At 41.2% G+C, this 14710-nt stretch overlaps 1 protein-coding gene across 2 annotated transcripts in view; it reads left to right on the forward strand.

The window, feature by feature from the left end:
- The first annotated feature begins 5735 nt into the window (after positions 1 to 5735).
- SMARCA2 (SWI/SNF related BAF chromatin remodeling complex subunit ATPase 2) overlaps positions 5736 to 14710 on the forward strand; it is a 196968-nt gene continuing 187993 nt past the window's right edge. The window contains exon 1 of one of the 2 annotated variants that reach the window (XM_075278718.1): positions 5736 to 6076. The gene's annotated coding sequence lies outside the window, so the exon portion shown is untranslated. The remainder of the gene's footprint in view (positions 6077 to 14710) is intronic. The other variant, XM_075278726.1, reaches the window with a different exon arrangement.

Below are 14710 nucleotides of genomic sequence, written 5' to 3' on the forward strand. Positions count from 1 at the left end.
ACTTCCAAGCATAAAGCAAGAGCAGACACATAGTTGCCACTAGAAAAGTTTTTATGGCTAGCTAATTCTTGCCCTAGTCAGAATTCTCCTGCAGTGAAAAACAGATTAAAGGAATTGACAACGACTTCTGGGAGAAACCAATTCAAAGGAACATTCTGTTCTTGACAAGAACATACTGCAATGTAGCAAAAGGTAACAATGAATATAGAGGAGAGGACAATCAAATGCAGTGTAATAAAATATAGTATTTTTTTTAAAGAACAACTTTGTATAGCTTAATTTATAAAACACTAATGCAGGTATTTAAAGTAGTTCTCCATCTAAATTTCTTTCAAGAAATATCTTTTTACTAGTGTAGATTGAAATTTGGAAGTTGATAGTGTGTCGACTGCCACGCTGTTTTTTAACCTTCAGTACACTGTCAGTATAGTGCCATCCCAGATATGACTTAAGGGGGTTATCTAGGGCGTAATAAAGTTTACCCATGTATAGCTACACTGGTTAAGCTTACTTACTAATATGTACTCCAGTCTCCCAGAGCTCCATTTACTACCTTTGTGTTCTTCTTTTCGCATACTGATGCAGCAGCTCTCAGTTATGTGACCGAACTCAGACAACTCAACAGGCCTCTGACCCAAGCAATGCGAAGTTGGTCATATTAGAGAGTTGTAATGGCTGCAGGGGAGAAGAGAACAAGAGTTCCAGCCACAAATAACTTCATGAGTTCAGGGACCAAGGTTCACAATATAGTACTATAATGCGTTTGCCAGATCCAGGTCCTGCTTTTTTTTCAGCATTTTCCTTGGGAGGAAGGAAAAGTACAATCCTGTTTTGCCAGAAGTGTGAGAGTACAGGAAATATTGCTTGTATATCAATTAACTATATCTAAAATCTTTATACATAATCGAGAGCTAACTAAAAAGATAAAGAAAACGTCAAGCTTTCAAGACTACTTGGGTCTCTTCATTAGGCAAGGTATAATAAAGTATCTAAAGGGTCACATATTTATGCAGAAAAGGGCACTGAAATAGTGTGATAAATGAGGCAATAAATGTAAAGTCCTTTTGTGTATAAATATGTGACTGTTCACATACAGGATTGTGCTATGCCATACCTGATGAAGAGACCCAAGTAGTCTTGAAAGCTTGCCAGTGTGATTATCTTTTCAGTTAGCCATTAGAAGGGATGAACTGTTAGGGTGCATTCACACTACGTAACGCCAGCGTGTATCACAGCCGTACACGCCGGCGTTACAGCAGGGCTGCCGAACACTTCCCATTCATTTCTATGGGAGCCGGCATGCGAGCACTCCGCATAGAAATGAATGGGCTGCTTCTGTCACTCCGAGCAGTCCCATTGAAGTGAATGGGAAGTGCCGGCGTATACGGCAAGCTCTGCTCATGCCGAGCCGTACACGCCGGCACTTCCCATTCACTTCAATGGGACTGCTCGCAGTGAAAGAAGCAGCCCATTCATTTCTATGGGGAGCGCTCGCATGCCAGCTCCCATAGAAATGAATGGGAAGTGTTCGGCAGCCCTGCTGTAACGCCGGCGTGTACGGCTGTGATACACGCTGGCGTTACGTAGTGTGAATGCACCCTAAAATGTATGTGAGATAAAAAAAAATTTGATTACGAATCCCACTGGGAAAAGGAACAAATATGTTCTCAATATATTTGAAGAGATTTATGAAAATGTCTCAAAGTAAAACTATCTTTGTTGCCCATAGCAACCAATCACAGGACAGGTTTCATTTCTTATAAATACTCTTTAAAGCTTTGCCGTGATTGGTTGTTATGGACAATAAAGGTAGAATTACTTTTAGACAGCATTCATAAATCTGTCATTGTGCAGCGCTATAAAAATATTTCTTGAATGGAAGAAGAGAACTGTGACCTTATTGCCTCTAACAGGTAGCTTCAATGTCCACCCCTTTAAAGGGATCCAATTATTGGAATCCCATTTTTTCTCCTTAACATGTAGGAATAGCTTTAAGAAAGGCTATTGTTCTCCAACCTTTAGATATCTTCTCTGCGCCACCATTCGGTAGAAATCCCAGTTTTCTTCTGTATGCAAATTAGTTCTCTCGCAGCACTGGGGGCGGTTCCCAGTGCTCAAACAGCACTGGGGGCATCCCCAATGCTGCGTGAGAGATCTCCAGCGACACCTCTATCTTCGTCTGGAAAGCCTCTCTCCGCATCTTCTTCCGTCAACTACACATGCCCGCGGCCATTTTCTTGTGGTCGCTTATATAGTATTTCTACCGAACAGCGGCACAGAGAAGACATCTAAAGGTAGGAGTAGAATAGCCTTTCTTAAGGCTATTCCTACGTGTTAGGGAGAAAAATGGGATTCCAATTATTCCCCTTTAAGTTATGCTCACAAGAATTTTATGCATGCTGATTCCAATATTTCCATTTTACCTCATTACCTTCAATGGGAATCTACACCATAGTTCATATGTCAAGAGACCAAACACACAATATCCCAGCACTCTGAGAGTATTCAGATAATAACTCTGAATATTTCAGACAATTGATATAATATGTCTGTGAAGGGTCTTGAACTCAGGTCTACTGGAAAGCAAAGCAACAACATATCTACAAATTCTCTTCTTACTAAAAGAAGGATTTTATCACCTTAAAAGTCTCAACAGCAATTTTGTTCTTTATTGAGACAAAGTACAGGTAAGTAAAGATGTATCAATGTGTGCCAGTACTTTAGAAGTGCTCAAAAGGAGAAAACGGGAAAGGAACATACACTTATTTCAGCATATAGTATTTATATTATATGTTCAATTATTTCAATTTAATTTGTGTGTGTATATATATATATATATATATATATATATATATACACACGCTCTGTGCCTGTAACGAAGACCATTGGTATTGATCCTCCTAGTAAGGCATGAGCTGTTGGCTCATTTCACTACGTTGTCTTGCTTATGAGAGTTCCTGGGTTAAAACCCAGCAGAGACATAAAACTTGCCTGAAATATGCAGAGATGTCTCCTGAACACTGACAGTTGACAGTCTATGAACACAGAAGAGAGAAGGAGCATTTCCTTTTGTGCCAGAGAAAAGCATACTGTCAAAAAAATACCGAAGGGGCGAGAAAAGGCATGGTATATGTTGAAACCTTTAATGACAGTACATAACAAAAGTGCTGTTATTGCAGATAGCTATTATTTGGATTTTTTTTTCCAATGACCAACCCCTTTAAAAGTATCTTCTAAATTCACCCTTCCAAAGTGTGAAAATAGCTAAAACTAAAGGCAACTGACAAGTACAGCTCAAGTATTAAGAATTCACTAACATTTCAAAAGTAATGCAAGTAAATGGTGTATTTTATGGGGTAAAATATCCATATGCTCCTAATGAACACAATGTGGATTTTAAAATACATAACAGATTTAAGAAACCTATCTTAGTTATAGAAAAGGTTAAACAAGTTGCTGCTGCCAAAAAGTGAACAATCTAATTAGGAATGGAGTTCCAGATCTGTGGTACATGACACAGTCCTGGCCGCACCATAGCAGTGAATGGAGCGTCAATCATGAAGCGCAGTAGCACTGCATTCACAAGAAGGAGGCATGGGGGAATTTAGGTCTCCCGATATCCCGATTGCTCGCGGACCCTGCTGTCAGACCCCAGACAATTATCCCCATAAAAACTGCATTGTATGAATAAGGTTATGTTCACACTTGTGTCGTTTATTCCTTTGCATCCTTCGTCATTTACTCTAATGTTAAAGCAAAGATGGAAGCTGTCTTTGGTCTTGTTTATTATTGTTTTATTATATTGCAATCAGGACTTTATCTTCTATTAGAAAGATAAGCAAACATGGTTAAAGAAAGCGTCAGTCTTTTTTAACATTAGATCAGAACAACAAACTAAACAATACAAGTATGAGCATAGCTTTACAGGGGTTATCCACAGCACAGAGAAGTGTCTGATCCCTGAGGGTTTGTGGTCCACTGATCAGGAAGACATGGGACCGAAAGGCCTCCTAGTGAATGGAGAACCAGTGCACTTGAATGACTGCTGCTCCATTCACTTCTGTGGGGCTGCTGGGACTCTTGTAGCACATGCAGCCCAATAGAAGTCAATGGAGCGCTGCTCACACTAGCACTGTAGCACTCATCTTGCTGCTCAGACCCCATACAGTCTCCTGCCTGTGACAACCTGTGCATTTAAAGTTGATCCTCGCACTGCTATGACTTCAAAGATTCTACTGCTGTCTGTAGACTCGAGTAGCAAGAGCAGTGCTCCTAGGACTGAAGAAGGCCTGCCCCCAGTGCACTAACTGCCTCAGCTGCTGTAGACTTCAAAGTTGTTTTTCTCCAAATCTAACATATGTTGTTTATCACTGTAATGTTCTCCATAAGGCAGTGGTAGCTGTTAAATATGGTTGGGGAGGTGCTTGATCCTTTACGCTAAGCTCACACCTGCGTTCAGGTTTCCATTTGTGGGGTCCGCCTGGGGACTCCACAAATGGAAACCTAATCTGCTTAACCACTTCAGTACCGGGCCTATTTGTGGTCCAGGACCAGACACATTTTAGGTTTATTTTGTATGTGCGGTTTTGAGGGCTGTAACATTTTTCCCGTATGTCTCAGTCAACTAATTTTTGCGTCTTTTTTCGGGGACACATAGGGCTTTATTTTTATGTTGTTTTTATTTTCGAATGTGTTTTAATTTTTTTTATATGTGGGAAAATATAAACATAATAGGAGGGAAATTGTGTCTGGTTTTCACTTTATTTTTTATTTAATAACACAAAGTGTCACTGAAAAACTTTATAAAATAGTTTTTCCTCTCCGTTACGCTAATTATTATTTTGTATGGTGTTGCCGGGGTGGGTCCTATAACCTTTAATAACGGCGTTTTATTAGCGTATTATTTTTATTATTATTATTATTTTATTTACATTTTCTTAAACTTTTTTATTATATATATATATATATATATATATATATTTATTTATTTTTTCAGATTATGTCCTCATAAGGTGATAAGAGACCTTTGCGGACATCTGATCACTTTTTTTTGTATTGGAGGCTGATTTCCCCTGTAACTGAGGCTGGTACATTTAGCCTCAGTTGCAGGAGGAATACAGCCTCCTGCACGCTGTATACACAGTATGCAGAGTTGATCTGGGTCCTGTAGGACCCAGCAGCTCTTGCAAGATGCCCATAGCCATGTATACAGCGCTCATTGAGTGCTATATACACAGCGATCGAGATGGCAGGGAAGGGAATAAACCTGTAATACCGGTACGTCCTGTCAGAACAAGGCAACCACTTCAAGAGGCAGGGACCAGGTAAGGTGGATATCTGCACACCTCCATGTTGCTCTGGTCTCCTTCAGCTAGTCTTACATTGACAACCAGCAGGGGGAGCTAGAGCTATTTTACCCACACCCTAGATTATGTGTTAGGAAGTCTGGAAGAAAATAAAAATTAAATACTGAACTATATAAAACGGAAATGAGAACAAATGGGAAGAAATGGGAATAGTAGCAGATTTTTATTTCTGGCCAGATGCCAGTGCTTATTGGTAATACATGGCACGGTCATGCCAGCAGCAGGTCACATCACACAGGTAACAAGGGGCTGTATCAGGAGTTGGCTGTGTGCTGAGGTAAAGTATGGAGGAGGTGTGGTGCTGGCACCCTGTGTACGGGGGAAGTGGCAGAGCACAGGAAAACTACAGACAGCAGGATTAAAAATAAAACCAAGAAGGAATTGGGAGGAGGAGGAGTTGGCAGAAGGATTGAGCAGGAGGGGAAGAGGCCATGATCCGGATAATGATCTTATGGCCCGGCTGCCAACGAGAGTGGCAGTCCCTGTGAATGACGGCACGTCTGCAGCAGTGACAGGCACACACGGGCTGGTCAAAAGGTGGCAGTGACCAGTAACAAGGAGAGCCTCCGCGCCTTCCCTCCTCCTCATCCTCCTGTGACACACATCTCCAGCTAGAAGGACAGGAGACAGCAGCTGCCGCCCGCCCGCCCGCCGGTAATCCCCCGGATACTACTGCCCTTGTACCCACGGAGGAGCGCGGTGCCAGCTCGGTGTGTGGCGTCCTCCGACCTCAGCCGGCTTCTTGCTCGTCTGCTCCTGCTTTCTCTTGCTGCAGTGCATTGCGGTTAACCCTGTGTGGAGCGGCTCGGGGTGACTGACTGACTGGCTGGTAACACGTAGGCGCGTTGCTGTGAAGTTTGCCTGTGCTTCCTCGTTACCTGTCATATTGGTGTGTGCGCTGGTGAGGGATGGAGGGCGGTGGGTGATGGGTGCAGTGGACGGAGCTTCTTCTGCACTACGCATTTTGCTGGCACTGAAGTTTTCAGGGAGGGCACCATGAAGTTGGCAGATTGTTTCACTTCATTATTCTCTTTATTCACCACACTGTAAGCTGGGGCTGCCCAAACATCAGCGCTAGGCATAGAACATAGAGGTGGCTAGTGGGTACCCTGCCTGCCAGCCTGGAGCCAAGCTCTCACAGTACTCAATGCTACATGGGCTGAATACTACCCATAGATACAGAGCTGTGCTGAAGGAAACTGCTACTGTCTGTTCCATCTGTCTAGCCCAAATATATCTTATCTGTCTATTATCTATCTATCTATCTATCTATCTATCCCATATCTATCTATCTATCTATCTATCTATCTATCTATCTATCTATCTCTCTATCTATCTATCTATCTATCTATCTCCTATCTCTCTATCTATCTATCTATCTATCTATCTATCTATCTATCTATCTAGCTATCTAGCTATCTATCCCATACATATCTATCTATGTATCCCATACATGCATATCTATTTATCTATCTATCTATCTATCTATCTATCTATCTATCTATCTATCTATCTAATCTATCCCCCCTCCAGTGTGTTACCTTCTTATACCTGCTGCTATGGTCCAGCTCTGTGTGTTAGTAGTTTACAGACTGTCCTATTTTCACTGTATGCTGCTTTGTCCATTAGTTCTATATTGTAGTTGTAAAATGGATTTGGTCGAGAGGATTATATAGGATTATGCTAGTGTTTTAGAACTACCTTTGGCTATGTGTTCACAAAGCCTTTAACTCTTCACTACATCATATATTTGTGTAATGTGACTGTGATTTACTTTATGGAAACCTTACCTATGTGTTCTGTAATGCAGTCTATTGTTCCCTGTCATCAGCTATTGGAGGCTGGGTTTAGACTGATGGTTTTTAGTTTCTGATAGGGTCTCCAGAAAATGTCAGGCCCCTTGATCTACTTTATCTCAGTTCTGAGAAGCTCCAGAAGCACTTGAATGATAGTAGCTGCTATGTTTATAGCATATTGTACCGTTATACCAGGCAAAGGAATTGTACAATCACAGCTAAAGGCCAGAGTCATATGACTATAATGTGGTCACATTATTATAAGTACCTGTGGTTTTACTAAACTAAGCTTAGATCAGCACAGACCACTGAGGCTATGTAAATGTGGTTCATTGGAACCACTGGGGTGCAGGTCTTGCAGTCATTTCATGGCTGTCTAAAATTGGGCTTTGTGTGATTGTTGGTTGAAATGTTATAAAGTGCGGCATCCAGGAGGACTTTGTTGAAAATGTTATGTGCTTTTTCAATGACATTGCATCATTTGTAAAATTTTTCAAGTTGTGAACAGTAGATTTTGGTAGACGGCCTCATATGTCTGCCATGAAGGAAAACAAAGGTCAGACAGGTTGAATTTTCACTGCTTGGGTCCTGTGTTTCATCTTGAGATCAGTGGCAGCAGAGAAACTGGGATTAAATCCTGTCCATGTTGAAATAATATGCATATTCTACTGAGCCAAACATGTTCATGGGGGAAGGGAGTGATAGCTGTCAAATCATCTAAAATCTAGCTTAATGAGATACGTAGAAAGATGGCAAGTATAGCCAGTATAGAATGTGTCTGTTCTGTAACTACTGTCTGAGATACAATTTAGCTCCTTCTATGTTCTAGGCTGATAATACCTCTATGTTCTAGGCTGATAATACCTCTATGTTCTAGGCTGATAATACCTCTATGTTCTAGGCTGATAATACCTCTATGTTCTAGGCTGATAATACCAAAGGTGGCCGCAAACATGTAATTGTTGATATTTCTCAGCAGCCATTTCTAGATCGTGATGTTAGAATTACATCATTAGTTGTACAACGTTTTGCAGCTAAATAGTTATGTGTGTCAACTATATGAGGCTGATGTGTCAATGGAGAAAGAGTCTTATGACGTAAAATATGTTGGACCGTGTTTCTGATTCTCTCACATTTTTCTGATTTGGAAACGTGTCAGTAGGTTCACACTAATGTACGGGTCTCCGTAGTTTGGGTCTGCATGGGGACCCAAAACACAGAGACCCTGTCCGCTTAAAAAGCGGTTACCTGTGGAAGCCCACGGGCCCCAAAGACTGTTATAGGACCTTGCAGGACTTTTCTCTCTGTTGATTTTAGGCGGAGTCCTATGGCGATTCCAAAACAGATATGTATCCAGCCTGTATATGTATTATTGTAAACTGTTGCCTTTATTCACATAGGTGGGTTATACTATGTTCACAAAAAAAGTTTTGCAACTGTTAATTGAATGCAGAATTTTTAAATAGAAATTTCAAATGTGTCCATCTAAAAAGGTATACAATTTTATATACAGGTAAACATATTTATATACTATATGGTAGCTGAAAGGGTTATAATGACCAGACACAGTTACTTTTGCATCTCAACATTTCAATAGCCATAACTTTTTTATTGTTTTATGGAAGTAGCTGTATGAGCCCTGGTACCTGGCTGCATGCAGAAGAAATTAATAACAGTGTCATTTATAGTCATATGACACTCTTTATTGTTGTGCAAATATAGAAAAAAATTGTTTTTATATTGCTTTTTTTTCCTATTTCATACTATTAATTTTTGCACTGAATAACCTATTGTAGTAGTTCTTCAGATTGTTATGGTCATGTGGATATATAATGAATGTGTTTTTATGCCATGTGTGCATAATAATATGGATTTTATACTACATGGCATTTTAAATGCCTATTTTATTACCTTTTTTAAAATCCCATTAAGGAAATACAACTTTATTTTACTCTTATAATAGATTAGCATAACCCTGTATGCTAATACATTATGCTGTGCGTCTCTATGACAAAGGTCACTTTTAGGACAACACTATTGTGCTTTAATAGCAGAACTACTGAACAGACTGAGACTGGGATCTTTTTTTACATAGCCAATGCAGGCTGCAGATAGATCTTCAGGTGTCCAACCCCAGGTATCCCCAAGGGGGAGCTATGAAATCATAGTATTGAACAGCAGCTTGTATAAAGGTACTAGTTTTTCGTTGGGTATTACTAAGGGTATGTTCACACGGCGGAAAATGAAGAGATCTCGAATTAAATAATTTAATATGGAAAAGTGTAAGGATAAGTTCACACTTGTAATCAGGATCTTCATTGTTCTGGTCTGCCAGGAGATCCGAACGATAGAGAGCCCATTCGCTCAAATAGCGGTTACCCGTAGACACCTGCTGACCCCATAGACTGTAATTGTGTGTCATGTTTCTGTTGTTTTTATACTGAAATCGACTTTTCTCTGTGCTGATTTTGGGTAGAATCAGTGACACCGTCTCCAACAGTGACTCTGATGCAGTTGTAAAAACAGCCTCAGAAGTGTAGAAGAGAGGGTTCGAAAAAACTGCAGTACAATGTTTAATTACTGCTACAATATATTATGACAGACCTAACAATTTTATTGTTCCAACAGTATAGCTGTATGTGAGCTTAATTTTTGTGGGAAAAGCTGCATTTTTTAGTGGTACCATTTTAATCACATCCTGTCACTTTTGATTAGGATCTGAAAAGGCATTTTAGGCTTCCCCCTTCTCTCACTAACAGCTACAAGTAGGGACATAGTGTCAAATAGTGAGCAGGTTGAGAGTAGCAATCAGCACCACTGACCCCTTAGATTCTGCAGTCACTACTGACTGTCCTATCTTAGGGTCCATTCACACGGAGTAACGTGCCGCGTCACCTGGCACGTATACCGGCCGTGATTTTGCGTATACGATCCAGGCTCCCATTGAAATCAATGGGAGCTGTTACGGTGCTCAAAATCTCACACGCCGTATACGTGCCAGGTCACGCGGCACGTTACTCCGTGTGAATGGACCCTAAGGGTGCGTTCACACGGAGTAACGTGCCGCGTGATGTGGCACGTATACGGCGTGTGAGACTTTGCGCGCCGTAAATGCTCCCATTGATTTCAATGGGAGAGATGATCGTATACGCCGTGTTATTTTGCGGCCGTGATTTTGTGGCCGCAAAATCATGACCACAAAATAATGCGGCGTATACGATCCAGGCTCTCATTGAAATCAATGGGAGCGTATACGGCGCTCAAAATCTCACACGCGGTATACGTGCCACATCACGCGGCACATTACTCCGTGTGAACTCCCCCTAAGACTGACAGGTATAATCACTGCAAAGCATCAGTGTTATGTAATAAAGTCCCCTAGTGGAACTAAACTTAAAAGTAAAAACTTAAAACTTTAAAAATTAATGGGATTCAATCATTTGAATCCCATTTTTTCTCCCGAACACGTAGGAATAGCCTTAAGAAAAGCTGTACTTCTCCTACCTTTAGAAGTCTTCAACGCAACGCCATTCCGTAGATACCCCAGTTTTCTTCAGTATGTAAATTAGTTTTTTCACAGCACTGGGGGCGTTCCCCAGCGCTCAAACAGCACTGGGGGCGTCCACAATGCTGCAAGAGAACGCTCCAGTACCGGCCTCTGTCTTCTTCTGGCACACACCCCCTCGATGTCTTCTTCCGTTAGGTTCTTCTGGATTTAAAATTCACACATGCGCAGTCAGCTCTCCCATAGGGCAGAGCCGACTGCACATGTCTGCGGCCATTTTCTTGTGGCCGCTTACATAGTATGCTTTTTTGCCATGGCGTTTTTGCAACATGGGAACTTGGCCCTAGAAGTTTCTTAACCCTTTCAGCTCACACAGCAGGATGCAGAAAGTAAGGAGTGCCATTGGGATTTGGGAGAGCAAATTTTACTGGAATAATTTCCAGGTGTCATGTTGCATTTGCAGAGCCCCTGAAGTAGCAGAACAGTACAAACCCCCAAGAAGTGACCCCATTTTTCAAACTAAACCCCTCAATTAATTTATCAAGGGGTATAGTGAGCAGTTTGACCCCAAGCAGAATTTTTTACAATCGGGACATGAAAATGGAAAATGTATTTTTTTTTTACAATAAAATGTAACTTTATCTCCTCGTGAAAATGAAAATTTTGGGGTTAAAGTAGAAATTTTACCCCATAGTTTGTTAAACAATTTCTCCTGACCACAGCAATACCCCATATGCGGTGGTACACTGATGTACGGGCACATGGCAGTGATTGAAACAGAAAGAGTGCTAATTGGCTTTTGGAGGACAGATTTTACTGGAATAGTTTTAAAGCACCATGTTCCATTTGCAGAGCCATCAAGGTGCCAAAACTGTGGAATCCCCCCATATGTGACTCCATTTTGTAAACTAGACCCCTCAAAGAATTTATCATAGTACCGTATTTTCGGGACTATAAGGCGCACATAAAATCCTACGATTTCCTCAGAAATCGAAAGTGCGCCTTATAGTCCGGTGCGCCTTATATATGGATGGAAGCGGCGGCACGCGAGGAGTTAAGCGGCCGCCGGCGGCAAAGTCTGCGTGCCGCTTCCATACATTGCAATGGGAGCGTGCTATTCGAATAGTATTTGCTCATCTCTAACTTCAATTGTAACTTCTTACAATTGAAGTTAGAGATGAGTGAATACTATTCGAATAGCACACTCCCATTGCAATGTATGGAAGCGGCACGCAGACTTTGCCGGTGGCCGCCGCTTAACTCCTCATGTGCCGAGCGCTTCCATTCATTTCAATGGAAGCGTGCCATTGAAATGAATAGAAGCGGCTGGCACGCGGGTGGTTAAGCGGCCGCCGGCAAAGTCTTCGTGCCGCCGCTTTCAATCACATATAAGGCGCACCGGACAGCGCTGCGCCTTATAGTCCGGTGCGCCTTATATATGAACCTAAACAGGACTATAAGGCGCTCATGGGTAATGCGCCTTATAGTCCAGTGCGCCTTATAGTCCGCAAAATACGGTGTGTTATATATTACGCTACTATAGAATGACTAGTTGGGCAATTTAAAACCATATATATTTTACATTTGAGTATAAAATATATTTTATGGTCAGCCTGGCATAGAAATCTATTTAGTAGTGAGGGTTAGGGGAAACCTTACCTTTTGTATAACTATCCAAAATGTGTGAAATAGGTTTTTACCTATTATTTTATTTATATTATTTTAAGACACTTATCATAGCTAGAATAAAAGTTAAGTTTTAATATCCTTTATTTCATATTTTGCTGCTGTCATTTCTCTTTCTAGTTGGTGTAGAAGTTATCCACATATAGGTGATAACCCTGGTGCAGCAAATCCCACACTGTTTTCCCACTAACTCCAAGGATTGGGGGGCACTCTGAGAGCTCAATTCTGTTGTCCCTTCCTTCATAAACCCTAAACTAGTAGGTGTGCTCTGAGCTACTCGCACACAGTTTGGACATTTTAATGCTGTACCATGCCGTCTTACACTAGGTTCACACCTGCGTTCATGTCTCTGTTCTATGGTTTCCGTCTTCTGCATGGCAGAAGACGGAAACCATAGACCGGGTCTGGCCGTGAGCGGCGGTGAGCGTTTTAGGCTCTCCGCCGCGAAACCGGATTTTTTAATCCGGACACAGAGTAGTGCATGTCCGACTCTGTGTCCGGATTATAAAACCCGGTTTCGCGGCGGAGAGCGCAAAACGCTCACTGCCGCTCACGGCCGGACAGCTTTCTCACCCATTCAAATGAATGGGTGAGAGAGACTCCTGCAGGCTTCCGTCTCCTGCATCTGTTTTATGCAGGAAACGGAAACCTGCAATAAGGACAGATGAACGCTGATGTGAACGAGCCCTTAGTGGGCAGGTATTGGTGTAATTTAACCCCTTGAGGATGCAGGGTAGTTTGTACATTATTGCTCGTCAAATTTTTTCATATTTTCCCTCCCTGCCTTCCAAAATTCATAATTTTTTTAAAAAATTTTCTGTCAACATAGCTATATAAGGGCTTATTCTTTGCGTGATGAGCTGTACTTTCATTTGTCATCATTTTGGGGTATATATAAAGCTTTGATTAGGTTTTATTTACTTTTGGGGGGGCACATGTGAAAAAAATCTCACAATTTAAATTTTTGCATTTTCTTTTTTCTGTGGGGTGGGTCATTACGATTATGACAATACCATATTTATTTTGGCTTTATTATGTTTTGTCACTTTTAGAAATAAAAGGTCACTTTTTGAAAATGAACGATTTTCCTGGGGTCACCATATCCTGATGCCTATAACTTTTTTACTGTATTGTTGACAGAGATATGTCAGGGCTTTTTATTTGCAAGGCAAATTGTACTTTTTATTGATACCGATGTTTGGTATGTATACTTTTTGATCACTTTTTATTGTTATAAGCAGTCAGTAGGATCCTATCAAGGAGGTGTCCGAGGGGAACAGTGTGAGGCGATCTTGGTCCCAGACCACCTGGATGCCATGATCGCTATTGATCATGACATCCATGGGACTAATCCACTAGAGTCAGAGTACCTTCCGACTCTGGCGGCTGGTTCCAGCCCTTGGCTGTTTAAGTACCTGAGTACTGGAAGTAATGCCGCAGGAACAGTTTTTGTGCCCATTGTGCATTATAGTTTCGTACTATTGTGGCACTGAGTGCTAATTATATGCTCATTGCAACATACTAGTTTTGCACAGAGTGGGAGTGATGATGGTATATGCAAGTATTTGCAAAGGCATATATCTACTGTATCAAGCTAAAAGAGACTCAGTGAAATGACCAAAATAGAACTCACAATACACTAAGAGAGTTGATCAATATATATGGCTATTAATATAAATACACCGTGTGACTATTAAGCAAATGCAACGTCTAGCATTTCAGTATTCAAATATATATTTATAGACAATATGTAAGATAGATACTAGCATCCAATATGAAATTATACAGTGGCATGCAAAAGTTTGGACACTCCTGGTCAAAATGACTGTTATTGTGAACAGTTAAGCAAGTCGAAGATGAAATGATCTTTAAAAGGAATAAAGTTAAAGATTAAACACACTTGTCTATAATGTTAAGCAATATCAGTGTATTATTATATTTGAGCACAATTTCAGGGTCCCTTCACACAGCGTAAGCGCACCGCTCATTTAGACACGTATACACGTGTCCAAGTGCGGCGCTTCAAAACAGAGCCCATTGAAATCAATGGGCTCTGTTTTGAAGCGCCGCGCTCGGACACGTGTATACGTGTCTAAATGAGCAGCGCACTTACGCCGTGTGAAGGGGCCCTTAGAGTGAAAAAGGGAAAGGAGTACCTTGCAAAAGTTTGGGAACCCTTGTAGATTTATGTGCTCAGATAACTAACCAAGGTCACAGACCTTCATTAGCTAGTTAGGGTTATGGCTTGTTCACTGTCATCATTAGGAAAGGCCAATTGATGCAAATTTTACAGCTTTATAAATCCCCAGCCTCCTCTAACCTTGTGCCCAAAAAACAGCAGCCATGGGTTCTTTTAA

The sequence above is a fragment of the Leptodactylus fuscus genome, chromosome 1 (assembly GCF_031893055.1).
Source record: "Leptodactylus fuscus isolate aLepFus1 chromosome 1, aLepFus1.hap2, whole genome shotgun sequence".
NCBI lineage: Eukaryota > Metazoa > Chordata > Amphibia > Anura > Leptodactylidae > Leptodactylus > Leptodactylus fuscus.